The 14,501-nt window shown below is 44.5% G+C and overlaps 1 long non-coding RNA gene across 4 annotated transcripts in view; it reads left to right on the top strand.

The window, feature by feature from the left end:
* Window positions 1–13,716, top strand: part of LOC117075839 — a 74,780-nt gene extending 61,064 nt beyond the window's left edge. Inside the window, exons 3-5 of one of the 4 annotated variants that reach the window (XR_004434153.1) lie at window positions 966–1,196; window positions 13,072–13,240; window positions 13,646–13,688. This is a non-coding gene — a long non-coding RNA (uncharacterized LOC117075839). Of the gene's footprint in view, window positions 1–965; window positions 1,197–8,968; window positions 9,019–13,071; window positions 13,274–13,645 lie in introns of those variants that run through there. The other 3 variants (XR_004434155.1, XR_004434154.1, XR_004434152.1) reach the window with 3 other exon arrangements.
* Window positions 13,717–14,501: the final 785 nt, after the last annotated feature.

The following is a 14,501-nucleotide window of genomic DNA, read 5'->3' as shown; positions in this document are numbered from 1 at the left end:
AAATGTGAGGCAAGGCACATTTTTCTTTAGTTCTTCTTCCCCTTATTCTCTATACCTTCACCACATAAGGTAGTAGTATAAGTCTATTAGACTTAGTGAATGGTTGAAGTAACTGAAGGAAATAATACTTTAGGAAGAGGGAAAAATTAAACACAACACAATCTGCTCTGGTTACACAATTATAGTGCATTTGATAGGTAGGAGCTCTATTTTTAAGCTGTCTTCCTAGAAGTCCCATCAATACTTTCACTTAATCTCATTCATTAGGAACTTAGACTCATGCCACACAGACTCATTGCTTTAAGAATAAAGTCTAGGCCGGGCGCGGTGGCTCAAGCCTGTAATCCCAGCACTTTGGGAGGCCGAGACGGGCGGATCACGAGGTCAGGAGATCGAGACCATCCTGGCTAACATGGTGAAACCCCGTCTCTACTAAAAATACAAAAACTAGCTGGGCGAGGTGGCGGGCGCCTGTAGTCCCAGCTACTCGGGAGGCTGAGGCAGGAGAATGGCGTAAACCCGGGAGGCGGAGCTTGCAGTGAGCTGAGATCTGGCCACTGCACTCCAGTCCGGGCGACAGAGCGAGACTCCGCCTCAAAAAAAAAAAAAAAAAAAAAAAAAAAGAATAAAGTCTATATTCCACTCTCAAATTTCTCATGTCACTATGGTTTTAGCTTAATGAACTTTTACCACAAAAGACTCTACAAGGGAGGCGAGCAACATGAGTCCCTTGCCCTGCAACTACCACCATAAGAGGAAGTCAGGTGTTGGGAAACAAAATGAGATTAGTTATACTAATTGATCAAGTTATGGATTTTTATGTACATCCAAGTTTTAGTTTATCAATTGTAGTCTTGCTAAATGACCTTTCTGATTGTCCCAGGAAAGCTAACAAGATATTACTTCCTTCCCAAGGGGTTGCCTTGTAGAATATCTAATTTATAATCTTTTTACCCTACCCACAGGTCTGACAGCCCTGCCATTTCCTAACTTCTGCTGTGTGGCCATCTACCTACCTTTGGGAACCTCCAATCAATACTCACAGAGTTGGTCTCATCCTGGGAACTCTCTCTTGCCTCTCCCCGTGGTTCATTCTCCAAGTCTGAGTTATTTGGTCAAAAAAAACCCCAAATGCTTCAGAAAACTCTTGCAAACTTGTCATAGCTTTTGATGTTCCAGGCCACAGAAGAGCCCAGGTTGGTACATGGGCCCTCCAAGTGTTTGTTTCCTCACCACTGTGAGTGACAAATATGCCTCTTTATCCTTAAAATTGTCCAGCCAGTAACTGTTGGAACACACTGACCTAAATCCACACATGCAAACACACCTTTCAAGGGCAAATGTTAATTCACAAAGACAATTGTAAAGTATAAACTAAAGTTCACAAATGAGAGCTGCCTTTGAAGTGAATTCAGCCCACAGACATCTTTGATTAGCACCATGTGTTGTTGCTGTTTTAAATTTTTGTTTATTTGTTTGTTTAGACAGAGTTTCACTCTCGTTGCCCAGTCTGGAGTGCAATGGCACGACTTTGGCTCACTACAACCTCTGCCTCCTGGGTTCGAGCAATTCTCCTGCCTCAACCTCCCGAGTAGCTGGAATTACAGGCATGCGGCACCACCCCTGGCTAATTTTGTATTTTTAGTACAGACAGGATTTTTCCATGTTGGTGAGGCTGGTCTCGAACTCCTGACCTCAGGTGATCCACCCACCTTGGCCTCCCAAGGTGCTAGGATTACAGGCGTGAGCCACCATGCCCGGCCCTTAAAATTATTTTTAATGTCTTTAGAAGAGGCATGCAATTTCGGATGGGTGCAGTGGCTCATGACTGTAATCCCAGCACTTTGGGAGGCCGAGGCGGGTGGATCACCTGAGGTCAGGAGTTGGAGACCAGCCGGGGCCAACATAGTGAAACCCCATCTCTACTAAAAATACAAAAATTAGCTGGCCATGGCAGTGGGCACCTGTAATCCCAGCTACTCGGGAGGCTGAGGCAGGAGAATTGCTTAAACCCAGGAGGTGGAGGTTGCAGTGAGCCTAGATCACACCATTACACTGAGCCTAGATCGCACCATTGCACTGAAGCCTGGGTGACTAGCAAGACTCCATTTAAAAAAAAAAAAAAAAAAGGCCGGGCACAGTGGCTCAAGCCTGTAATCCCAGCACTTTGGGAGGCCGAGACGGGCAAATCACGAGGTCAGGAGATCAAGACCATCCTGGCTAACACGGTGAAACCCCGTCTCTACTAAAAAATACAAAAAACTAGCCGGGTGAGGTGGCAGCGCCTGTAGTCCCAGCTACTCGGAGGCTGAGGCAGGAGAATGGCATAAACCTGGGAGGCGGAGCTTGCAGTGAGCTGAGAACCGGCCACTGCACTCCAGCCAGAAGAGCCATGCAATTTCCATTCCCCACCCCCCGCAGTCTCTACTCCTCCCTATTATATCTGATTGCTTCACCCATTTATAGTACTAGCCTGTCCTCTGAAATAATTGGAGTTTCAGATCCCTGAATCTAAACCTATAAGCAGGAAAACAGATATTTTCCTAATGCCCTATAATACATAAACATGTTTCCTTTTTCTCCTTCTGTTTTTATTTTTTTGAGATGGAGTCTCACTCTGTTGCCCAGGCTGGAGTACAGTGGCACAATTTCGGCTAACTGCAACCTCCACCTCCCAACTTCAAGTAATTCTTCTGCCTCAGCTTCCCGAGCAGCTGAGACTAGAGGCACCTGTCACCATACCTGGCTAATTTTGTGTTTTTAGTAGAGGTGGGGTTTCACCATATTTGACAGGCTGGTCTCGAACTCCCAACCTCAGGTGATCCACCCATCTCAGCCTCCCAAAGTGTTGGGATTACAGGTGTGAGCCACTGTGCCTGGCAAGAAGGAACATTTATGGGTGGTTGGGTGTAGTAGTTAAGAATGGTTCCACAGAGGCCAGGCGCAGTGGCTCATGCCTGTAATCCCAGCACTTTGGGAGGCCAAGGTAGGTGGATTGCCTGAGGCTGGGAGTTCGAGACCAGCCTGGACAACATGGTGAAACCCCGTCTCTACTACAAATACAAAAACTTAGCTGGGCGTGGTGGCAGGCACCTGTAATCCCAAATACTCGAGAGGCTGAGGCAGGAGAATCGCTTCAACCCAGCAGGTGGAGGTTGTAGTGAGTCGAGATTGCACTGTAGCACTCCAGCCGGGGCGAAAAGAGTGAAACTCCATCTGAAATAAATCAATAAATATGGAAAGGGGGATGGCTAGAATGAACTCTGCAGTGCTGGATCAGAATTGTAAATATCAATGTGAGCACATAGTTTTATAAATTGTGTGTGTGTGTGCATATGTGTGCATTTGTTTTGTGTGTATTAGCGTGATAGTCTGTCCTCTGAAAGGGCCTACAAGCCATGATACTCCAGTACAAATTAGTACACCTAGAACCCAGATTGTTCTAAATACAATTCTCCCTAAAGGAACCAGGGTTTTCTTTTTTGTTTTTTGTTTTTTTTGTTTTTTTTGAGACAGAGTCTAGCTCTTGTCACTCAGGCTGGAGTGCAATGCTTGAATCTTGGCTCGTTGCAACCTTCGCTTCCGGAGTTCAAGCAATTCTCCTGCCTCAGCCTCCCAAGTAGCTGGGATTACAGGCACCTGCAACCACGCCAGGCTAATTTTTGTATTTTTAGTAGAGTCTGATTTCACCATGTTGGCCAGGCTGGTTTCAAACTCCTGACCTCAGGTGATCCACCCCCCTCAGCCTCCCAAAGTGCTGGGATTACAGGCGTGAGCCACCATTGTGCCCGGCCAGGAAGGAACCAGGGCTTCTTTTCTTTTTTTTTTTTGAGACAGAGTCTCGCTCTGTCACCCAGGCTGGAGTGCAGTGCAGTGCAGTGGCGTAATCTTGGCTCATTGCAGCCTCCGCTTCCTGGTTTCAAGTGATTCTCCTGCCTCAGCCTTCCAAGTAGCTGGAACTACAGGCACCTGCCACCATGCCCAGCTAATTTTTGTGTTTTTAGTAGAGACGGAGTTTCACCATGTTGGCCAGAATGGTATCGATCTCTTGACCTCATGACCTACCTGCCTTGGCCTCCCAAAGTACTGGGATTACAGGTGTGAGCCACCGCACCTGGTCTTTTTTTTTTTTTTGAGACAGTGTTTCACTCTTATTGCCCAAGCTACAGTGCAGTTGCACAATCTTGGTGCCCCGCAACCTCCGCCTCCTGGGTTCAAGCGATTCTCCTACCTCAGCCTACCGAGTAGCTGGGATTACAGGCATGCACCATCATATCCAACTAATTTTGCATTTTTAGTAGAGACGGGGTTTCTCCATGTTGGTCAGGCTGGTCTTGAACTCCCGACCTCAGGTGATCCACCCCCTCCAGCCTCCCAAAATGCTGGGATAACAGGCGTGAGCCACTGCGACCAGCAGGGCTTCTTAAAGGAATTGCTGATTTCAGGGCTGGTGCTAGGAAGATACAAGATAAGACTGGACTATCTTACAACCGGAATGTCTTATTGTGCCATAAAGTTAGGAATCTCAAAAAATTTTGGGAACATGTCAAAAGGGCAGTTTGAAGAGACTCCCACTGTCCACATCAGGGGCAATTTGAGGATCACAACAAATACTGTCAACAACCCATTGAATAAAATAGAAATCTGCATCCATTCTGGTATAAATAAATAGTCAAGCAAATCAGGGAGAAGAAAAAGTTTTTCCTTACAGTACAGTGCCAGCTAAAAAATATAGAAGAAATGACAGAATAATAAAATCACCATTTGATAACCATCATAGTAACAATTGATTCTTTTAAGTAAGAATCATCAAATGATGCTAAAATTAGTGGTAAAAGTTTTGCAAGGAAGAGGATTTTTTAATTTTAATTTTAATTTTAATTTTTGAGACCAAGTTTCTCCCTTGTCACCCAGACTGGAGTGCAATGGTGCGATCTTGGCTCACTGCAACATCCACCTCCCTGGTTCAAGTGATTCTCCTGCCTCAGGCTCCCAAGTAGCTGGGATTCTGGGATTGGTGCCCGCCACTATGCCCAGCTAATTTTTTTGTATTTTTAGTAGAGACGGTGTTTCCCCATGTTGGCCAGGCTGGTCTCGAACTCCTGACCTCAGGTGAACCACCCTCCTCAGCCTTCCAAAGTGCTGGGATTATAGGCATGAGCCACGGCGCCCGGCCAGAGGAGGAGGATATTTACATAGTCTTAGAGTATCTCCTTACAAGATATTTGTTAACTATTAAAGGAAAAATAAAGGGCTGGGCGCAGTGGCTCATGCCTGTAATCCTAGTACTTTGGGAGGCTGAGGTGGGCAGATCATGAGGTCAGGAGTTCAAGACCAGCCTGGCCAACATGGTGAAACCCCATCTCTACTAAAAAGACAAAAAAAATTAGCTAGTGTGATGGTGGGTGCCTGTAATCCCCGCTACTTGGGAGGCTGAGGCAGAAGAATTGCTTGAACCCAGGAGGCATAGGTTGCAGTGAGCTGAGATCGCGCCACTGCACTCCTGCCTAGGTGATAGAGCAAGACTCTGTCTCGGAAAAAAAAAAAAGGAAAAATAGTCCTTTTTAAAGTGAAGAAACCTGGCAGACATCCCCTTAACCAAATGACCAAAGTTAACTTCAACAGTAATGGAACAAGTCAACTAACATTATGTAGGGATCACAACATCACTTCTGTGCTATTCCTGCTAAGAATGCGTAACCTGAATGTAATCATGAAGAAACATCAGAAAACCCAAGTTAGGGGACACTCTACAAAACAACTGGCCTGTAACTCCTCAAGTATGTCAAGGTTGTGAAAGACAAAGTGTGGAAAATTCTATTCCAGATTAAAGGAGACTAAAAACACTTGACAACTGAACACAATGTATGATATAGAACTTATTTTACCACAACGGACATTACTGGAACATTTGAGCAAATTCAAATGAGGCCTGTAGGTTAGAAAATATTATTGAATCAATATTGATTTCTTAATTTTTATAATTGTGGTTATGAAAGAGAATATCCTTGTTTTTAGAAAATACACACTGGCGGGACGTGGTGGATCACTTCTGTAATCCCAGCACTTTGGGAGGCCGAGGTGGGCAGATCATGAGGTCAGGAGTTTGAGACCAGCCTGGCCAACATGGTGAAATCCTGTCTCTACTAAAAATACAAAATTAGGAGGGCACAGTGGCATGCGCCTGTAGTCCTAGCTACTCGGGAGGCTGAGGCAGGAGAATAGCTGGAATCCAGGAGGCAGAGGTTGCAGTGAGCCAAGATCGTGCCACTGCACTCCAGCCTGGGCGACAGAGCAAAACTCTGTCTCAAAAAATAAAAAAAACAAAAGAAAATATACACTGAAGTGCTTAAGGGAAAGGGGCATCATGTCTGTAATTTATTATCAAACAGAAACAAGTTCAGAAAAAAATTACACACATACACATGCACAGAAATACAGTGAGAGAGAGAGAGCAAGTATGCAGTAGATATTAGCCTAGGTTGCTAGGATAATTAAAGTTAACAAGCAATTCATGACTAACATCAGAAACTTGGAGAATATGCCCCAATGCCCTTTTATCAAGTGCCTGGTGCCAATTTATCATTTAAGATAAGGTAGCACTCCACATGACAGAAAGACTTAAATGCCAGTAAGTCGCTCTGTATGTCTGGGACATCTATAGAACACTTTTTTTTTTTTTTTTTGAAAACTCCTCTAGCAAAAAACATTTTATTTTTTTACTTTCTATTTTTTTGAGAGGGAGCCTCGCTCTGTTGCCCAGGCTGGAGTGCAGTGGCACAATCTCGTCTGGCTGCAAGCTCCACCTCCCGGATTCATGCCATTCTCCTGCCTCAGCCTCCCAGATAGCTGGGACTGCAGGCGCTCGCCACCATGCCAGGCTACTTCGTATTTTTAGTAGAGATGGGGTTTCACCGTGTTAGCCAGGATGGTCTTGATTTCCTGACCTCCGCCCACCTCAGCCTCCCAAAGTGCTGGGATTACAGGCCTGAGCCACCGCGCCCAGCCGCACAAAAATTTTTAAACTTTCATCTTCACATTGGGTGATTGCAGTCATAAATTTCACACAATTATTCTGCTTGTATCATAGAATAATCCATTTTCTGATGAATAAGTTGAATCCAAATGAAGTCCAAACACGTGTATAATGTAGAGTTAAAACATTTTAGACTCAAAGCTCAAAGCTAATTAAGAAACGGCATGGGCCACAGTTTGAACCACCACCAACTTGTCTTTGCTCTGTTATTTGTTTGCTGTCTTTGTCTGTTATTCCATATCACTTGCTGGAAGGAAGCAGCCATATTGAAATACAAATTTTGTTTGTTTCTTTTTTGAAAAAGGAAACAAATAGATGGTTTATTCTAAGAATGTACAGGAACTTATATTCTAAACGTCCATAAATGCATATTCTAGGAACTCTTATCATCTCAGAACCCTACTACAGATTCTCTTTAATCTTTTTAAACATCCTGTTACATAAATTGCAGCTGTATCTATAGCAGGAAGAACAATAAGATAATAATTGGTCAAGCATCAAAAGCACTTGGGTGGGTCTTCCACAAACCTTTAGTCTTCTCTCCCACCAACACCATGTTCTTAGATTTTTTTTTCCAACCACATTAATGTATTTTTTGTTTGTTTGTTTCTTCTTTTTCCTTTCCCCTGAGTCATTACTATGAATTTTTGCCAGGTCAAGAATTATTCTCAGGAACAAACCCCAAGTATTAAAAAAAATCAAACAAACAGTACCTGAAGATAAGATGTACTCTTTCCAGGCCCACCCCCTCCCTTTGATTTATTTCTCTAGATTGAGTGGGTTTAATTGGAATTGCACGTCCTCAGCGTTTCATGAAGGACAGATTTTCTTTTTTTCTTTTTTTTTTTTTTTGAGACGGAGTCTTGCTCTGTCACCCAGGCTGGAGTGCAGTGGCGAGATCTCGGCTCACTGCATTGCTGCCTCCCAAGTTCAAGCGATTGTCCTGCCTCAGCCTCCAGGGTAGCTGGGACTACAGGCTCCTGCCACCATGCGCAGCTAATTTTTGTATTTTTAGTACAGTCGGAGTTTCACCATGTTGGCCAGGCTGGTCTTGAACCCCTGACCTCAGGTGATCCACCCGCCTCAGCCTCCCAAAGTGCTGGGATTATAGGTGTGCGCCACTGCGCCTGGCTCATGAAGGACAGATTTTCTATCTGACCCATGACGTGCTAGGAATTCCCTATTAACTTTCATGGGATGAATTTGGAATTGTCCTTATCACTCAGTATTTACTAAGTAAGAAATCACACAAACTGTCTTATGCAGGCTGTGAATCTAATGTGTGTATACATATAGCAAGCATTTCTTGATGATAAAATGTTAGAGTTATGGCCAGGCACAGTGGCTCATACCTGTAATCCCAGCACTTTGGAAGGCCCAGGCAGGTGAATCACTTGAGGTCAGGAGTTCAAGACCAGCCTGGCCAATATGGTAAAACTCTGTCTCTACTAAAAATACAAAAATTAGCCAGGTGTGGTAGTGCACGCCTATAGTCACAGCTACTCAGGAGGCTGAAGCAGGAGAATGGCTTGAACCCCGGAGGCGGAGGTTGTGGTGAGCCGAGATTGCGCCACTGAACTACAGCCTGGGTGACAGGGCGAGATTCTGTCTCAAAAAAAAAAAAAAAAAAAAAAAAAATTTTTTAGTTAGGAAGCGTTTTAGAGGTCATTCAACTTGATGTCTTTTCCATAACTTTTTTTGTAAAATGGTTGCAAGCCAAAAACTCATTTGTTATAACAGGGAGTTCTGTATGGTGTTGGGCAGCTCAATCTATTGCTGGACAGCTCTCATCATAACCCTTGCTTCTTCCTGTGGTTCTTTGGAGCCTCACAGAATATATCTACCTCTCTTCCACGTGACAACCCTTCACACACTGGTAGCTGCTAATTTGTGCCAATTAAGCTATCCCTAGGCCTCATAATGATTTTTCAGATCAAATTGGGTAACGCATGAACATAAAAGTTAATGTTTAACTCTGGAAGGTAAGATTATGGTTATGTTTTTACTTTCTTGTTTATATGTAAATTCTAAGTTTCACAATAAATATTTACTTTAATAGTGAAAACATTGGGCGGGGCACAGTGGTTCACGCCTGTAATCCCAGCACTTTGGGAAGCCGAGGTGGGCGGATCACCAGGACAGGGGTTCGAGACCAGCCTGGCCAACAACACAAAAACCCGTTTCTACTAAAAATACTAAAATTAGCCAAGCGTGGTGGTGGGTACCTGTAGTCCCAGCTACTTGGGAGGCTGAGGCGGGAGAATCGCTTAAATCCGGGAGGCAGAGGTTGCAGTGGGCCGAGCTCATGCCACTGCACTCCAGCCTGGGCAACAAAGCAAGACTCTATCTCAAAATAATAGTAAGAAGAAGATGAAGAACATTTTTATTGAGTTTATTCTAGATGCCAGTTCCTTTTAAAAAGGAAAGAAATAGATGGTTTGTTTTAATTACTCTACAATAACCCTGAGGTATAGGCACTGTAATTATCCCCATTGTACAGATGAGGAAACTGCGGCATAGAGGGATTAGGTAATTTTCCGAAGGCCACACAGCTAAGTGGCTGATATAATATTGGAACCCAGGTTTTCCTGATCTTTAAGAATTCCTCTTTTTTTCTCTTTGAGACAAGGTCTCACTTCGTCACCCAGGCTGGAGTGCAGTGGTGTGATCACTGCACACTGCAGCCTAGATCTCAAGTAGTCCTCAACTTCAGCTTCCCAAGCAGATGGGACCACAGGCACGAGCCACCATACCCAGATAATTTTTTTTTTTCTGTTTTAGAGATGGGGTCTCCCTATGTTGCCCAGGCTGCTGTCAAACTCTTGGGCTCAAAGGATCCTCCCACTTCAGCCTCTCAAAGTGTTGGAGCCACCGTTCCTGGCCAGCCTCCCAAAGTGTTGGAGCCAGCTTCCTAAGGTGTGAGACACCGTGCCTGGCTGACCATTCCTCTTATAAGAAAAACAATTTATTTTGGCAGCAACAAGTAGGGTGTTATTTGTTTTGTTTTGTTTTTAGTGTGGTGTCCAGAAATTAATATAATATGCTAGATTTGATGTGAACCGCATAAAGCACACTGGGATTATTACATCCTTTGATTTGGTGACAGTATAATATATCAATGTTCCTAAGACTGCATTTGATTTTTTACCTGTAATACAAGATTACCAGCTCCTATAGAGATTACAAAAAATCCTCTGGTTCTTTTTTTTTTTTTCTTTCTCCCTTGACTCTACCATCCCCCTTCCTCATCTGCTACCCCATGAGCTCTTCCCTCCACTCCCATAACCAATTTATCAATCTAGTTGTTAACATTTTTCTCTATGCTCATATAATCACATATAGACAAATACAAATGCACACATATTCAATGCAGATTTTTTTTGTCATTTAAAAAGTGACTACTTTTTTGCCTCTTTTACTCAAGACATTTTTGTGTGTAAAATCCCTCTAAGTCAACTGGTAGAGTACAAATGCATTGCTTTTCATAGATGTTCCAAAATGTGAATGTACTGTAATTTTTACAACCATCACTCTATAGATGGACATCCATAGTATTTACAATTTGTGTGTGTGTTGCCACTTAAAATGTTGCAACAGATGTCCTTGTATATATGTCCTATAGTGTTTTTACTCCAATAGTTTTATTGACACTAATGGTTTTTTTCAGAGGATAGATTCCCAGAACTGTAATTGCTGAGTCAAAGGGTATATGTATTTTTATTTATTTTATTTTATTTTTTGAGACCAAGTCTCACTCACTCTATCGCCTGGGCTGGAGTGCAGTTCCAGAATCTTGGCTCACTACAACCTCTGCCTCCTGGGTTCAAGTGATTCTCCTGCCTCAGCCTCCTGAGTAGCTGGGATTACAGGCATGTGCTGTCACACCCGGCTAATTTTTATATTTTTAGTAGAGACAGAGTTTCACCATGTTGGTCAGGCTGGTCTCGAACTCCTGACCTCAGGTGATCTGCCCTCCTTGGCCTCCCAAAGTGCTGACATTACAGGCATGAGCTACTGTGCCTGGCCAAAGGGTATATGTATTTTTTTTTTTTTTTTTTTGAGACGGAGTCTCGCTCTATCGCCCAGGCTGGAGTGCAGTGGCCGGATCTCAGCTCACTGCAAGCTCCGCCTCCCGGGTTTACGCCATTCTCCTGCCTCAGCCTCCCGAGTAGCTGGGACTACAGGCGTCCGCCACCTCGCCCGGCTAGTTTTTTGTATTTTTTTAGTAGAGACAGGGTTTCACGGTGTTAGCCAGGATGGTCTCGATCTCCTGACCTTGTGATCCACCCGTCTCGGCCTCCCAAAGTGCTGGGATTACAGGCTTGAGCCACCGCGCCTGGCCTTATGTATTTTTAAAGTAATAGTCGTTGCCAGACTACTTTCCAAAAAGGTTGTAACCCTTCATATTTCAGTAGCAGCACATGAAAATACCCCTTGCCCCCCTTCCCTGCAGCAATAGGTGTTATAGTGTATTCAGTAGCCATTCTAATAAAAACAATGAAATAAAATCAAAAGAAACTACTTCAACATAATAAAGACTATTTACCCCAAATGAAAAGCAACTATGATACTAACTGGCAAAATGTTAAAATTCTTTTATTCAAAATCAGGAACTACACATGAGTTTTTAAATAAATCTCCCAAGTCTATTTCACTCTTAACTTTGAAATTAATGTATAATAGGCCAGGCACCCGTGGCTCATGCCTGTAATCCCAGCACTTTGGGAGGCCAAGGCAGGCGGATCACCGGAGGTCAGGAGTTCGAGACCAGCCTGGCCAATATGGTGAAACCTTGTCTCTACTAAACATACAAAATTAGCCGGGCATGGTGGCACATGCCTGTAACCACAGCTACTTGGGAGGCTGAAGCAAGACAATCACTTGAACCTGGGAGGTGGAGGTTGCAGTGAGCTGAGATCACACCATGGCACTCCAACCTGGGCAATAAGAGCAAAACTCCATCTAAAAAAAAAAAATTAACATGTACTACACATTTAAAATGTGCACAAATCCTAAGTGCACACATCAATGATCAATGAATTTTTGCACAGTAAACGTATTTATTTATTTATTTTTTTATTTTTTTTTTTTTTGAGGCGGAGTCTCGCTCTGTCGCCCGGACTGGAGTGCAGTGGCCAGATCTCAGCTCACTGCAAGCTCCGCCTCCTGGGTTTCCGCCATTCTCCTGCCTCAGCCTCCCAAGTAGCTGGGACTACAGGCGCCCGCCACCTCGCCCGGCTAGTTTTTGTATTTTTAGTAGAGACGGGGTTTCACCGTATTAGCCAGGATGGTCTCGATCTCCTGACCTCGTGATCCGCCCGTCTCGGCCTCCCAAAGTGCTGGGATTACAGGCTTGAGCCACCGCGCCCGGCCACGTATTTATATAACTACCACACAGGTCAAGAAAGTTATTACTAGCACTTCAGAAGCCTACCTCATGCCCCCTTCCTCCTTCCTATAGAGAACCAGTCCTGACTTTTAATACCACTGAATAGGTTTGCCTGGATTGGAAACATACATACATGTGGCATCATGTAATCTATACTCTTTTTTTTTTTTTTTTTTTTTTTTTTTTTTTTTGAGACGGAGTCTCGCTCTGTCGCCCGGGCTGGAGCGCAGTGGCCGGATCTCAGCTCACTGCAAGCTCCGCCTCCTGGGTTCACGCCATTCTCCTGCCTCAGCCTCCTGAGTAGCTGGGACTACAGACGCCCACCACCTCGCCCGGCTAGATTTTTGTATTTTTTTAGTAGAGACGGGGTTTCACCGTGTTAGCCAGAATGGTCTCGATCTCCTGACCTCGTGATCTGCCCGTCTCGGCCTCCCAAAGTGCTGGGATTACGGGCTTGAGCCACCGCGCCCGGCCTAATCTATACTCTTTTGTGTGTGTTTGGTTTATTTATTTTAACATTATCTTTGTGAAGTTTCTTCATGTTTCTGATAGCAGTAGTTCACTCACTTTCATTGCTGAACAATAGTTCATCACTTGAATAATATACCACAATTTATTGTCCATTCTGTTATTGATGAACTTTCAGGTCCTTCTGAATCTGAAACCCATCATCCAATATTTTAGCCATCAATACTCCCAGCTTTGTGTCATCAGAAATTTGGATGGTCACAACATTTGTGATACAAATCATTGACTTTTAACTGTTTGACAGGACCAGACAGACTTGTATCAGCCAACTAGAGATCTCCCTTCAGGTTAACCTTAATACTAATAAATATTATTTGGACGGCCGGGTGCGGTGGCTCAAGCCTGTAATCCTAGCACTTTGGGAGGCCGAGACGGGCGGATCACGAGGTCAGGAGATCGAGACCGTCCTGGCTAACACGGTGAAACCCCGTCTCTACTAAAAATGCAAAAACTAGCCGGGCGAGGTGGCGGGCGCCTGTAGTCCCAGCTACTCGGGAGGCTGAGGCAGGAGAATGGCGTAAATCCGGGAGGCGGAGCTTGCAGTGAGCTGAGATCTGGCCACTGCACTCCAGTCCGGGCGACAGAGCGAGACTCCGCCTCAAAAAAAAAAAAAAATATATTATTTGGACAAAATTCAGTTAGCTAAAACTAGCTATCTGTAGTATCATTCAATATACCTTTCTGCATTTCAGAGGCCAAGACAGGAGAATCACTTGAAGCTAGGAGTTTGAGACCAGCCTGGACAACATAGTGAGACCTCATCTCCACAAAACAGGTGTTGTGGTACGTGACTGTAGTCTTAGCATCTTGGGAGGCTGTGGCAGGAGAATCACTTGAGCCCAGGAGTTTGAGGCTACAGTGAGCTATGATCATATCTCTACATTCCAGCCTGGGCAACAGAGCAAGATCGCATCCTTTAAAAAAAAAAAAAAAACACAGGCCGGGCACAGTGACTCATGCCTGTAATCCCAGCACTTTGGGAGGCCGAGACGGGCGGATCACGAGGTCAGGAGATCGAGACCGTCCTGGCTAACACGGTGAAACCCCGTCTCTACTAAAAATGCAAAAACTAGCCGGGCGAGGTGGCGGGCGCCTGTAGTCCCAGCTACTCGGGAGGCTGAGGCAGGAGAATGGCGTAATCCGGGAGGCGGAGCTTGCAGTGAGCTGAGATCTGGCCACTGCACTCCAGTCCGGGCGACAGAGCGAGACTCCGCCTCAAAAAAAAAAAAAAAATATTATTTGGACAAAATTCAGTTAGCTAAAACTAGCTATCTGTAGTATCATTCAATATACCTTTCTGCATTTCAGAGGCCAAGACAGGAGAATCACTTGAAGCTAGGAGTTTGAGACCAGCCTGGACAACATAGTGAGACCTCATCTCCACAAAACAGGTGTTGTGGTACGTGACTGTAGTCTTAGCATCTTGGGAGGCTGTGGCAGGAGAATCACTTGAGCCCAGGAGTTTGAGGCTACAGTGAGCTATGATCATATCTCTACATTCCAGCCTGGGCAACAGAGCAAGATCGCATCCTTTAAAAAAAAAAAAAA

This window comes from Trachypithecus francoisi, unplaced genomic scaffold, assembly GCF_009764315.1.
Source record: "Trachypithecus francoisi isolate TF-2019V2 unplaced genomic scaffold, Tfra_2.0 Lachesis_group5, whole genome shotgun sequence".
Classification (NCBI taxonomy): domain Eukaryota; kingdom Metazoa; phylum Chordata; class Mammalia; order Primates; family Cercopithecidae; genus Trachypithecus; species Trachypithecus francoisi.
Note: the sequence above shows the minus strand (reverse complement) of the source record. Positions and strands in the feature narration are given on the sequence as shown.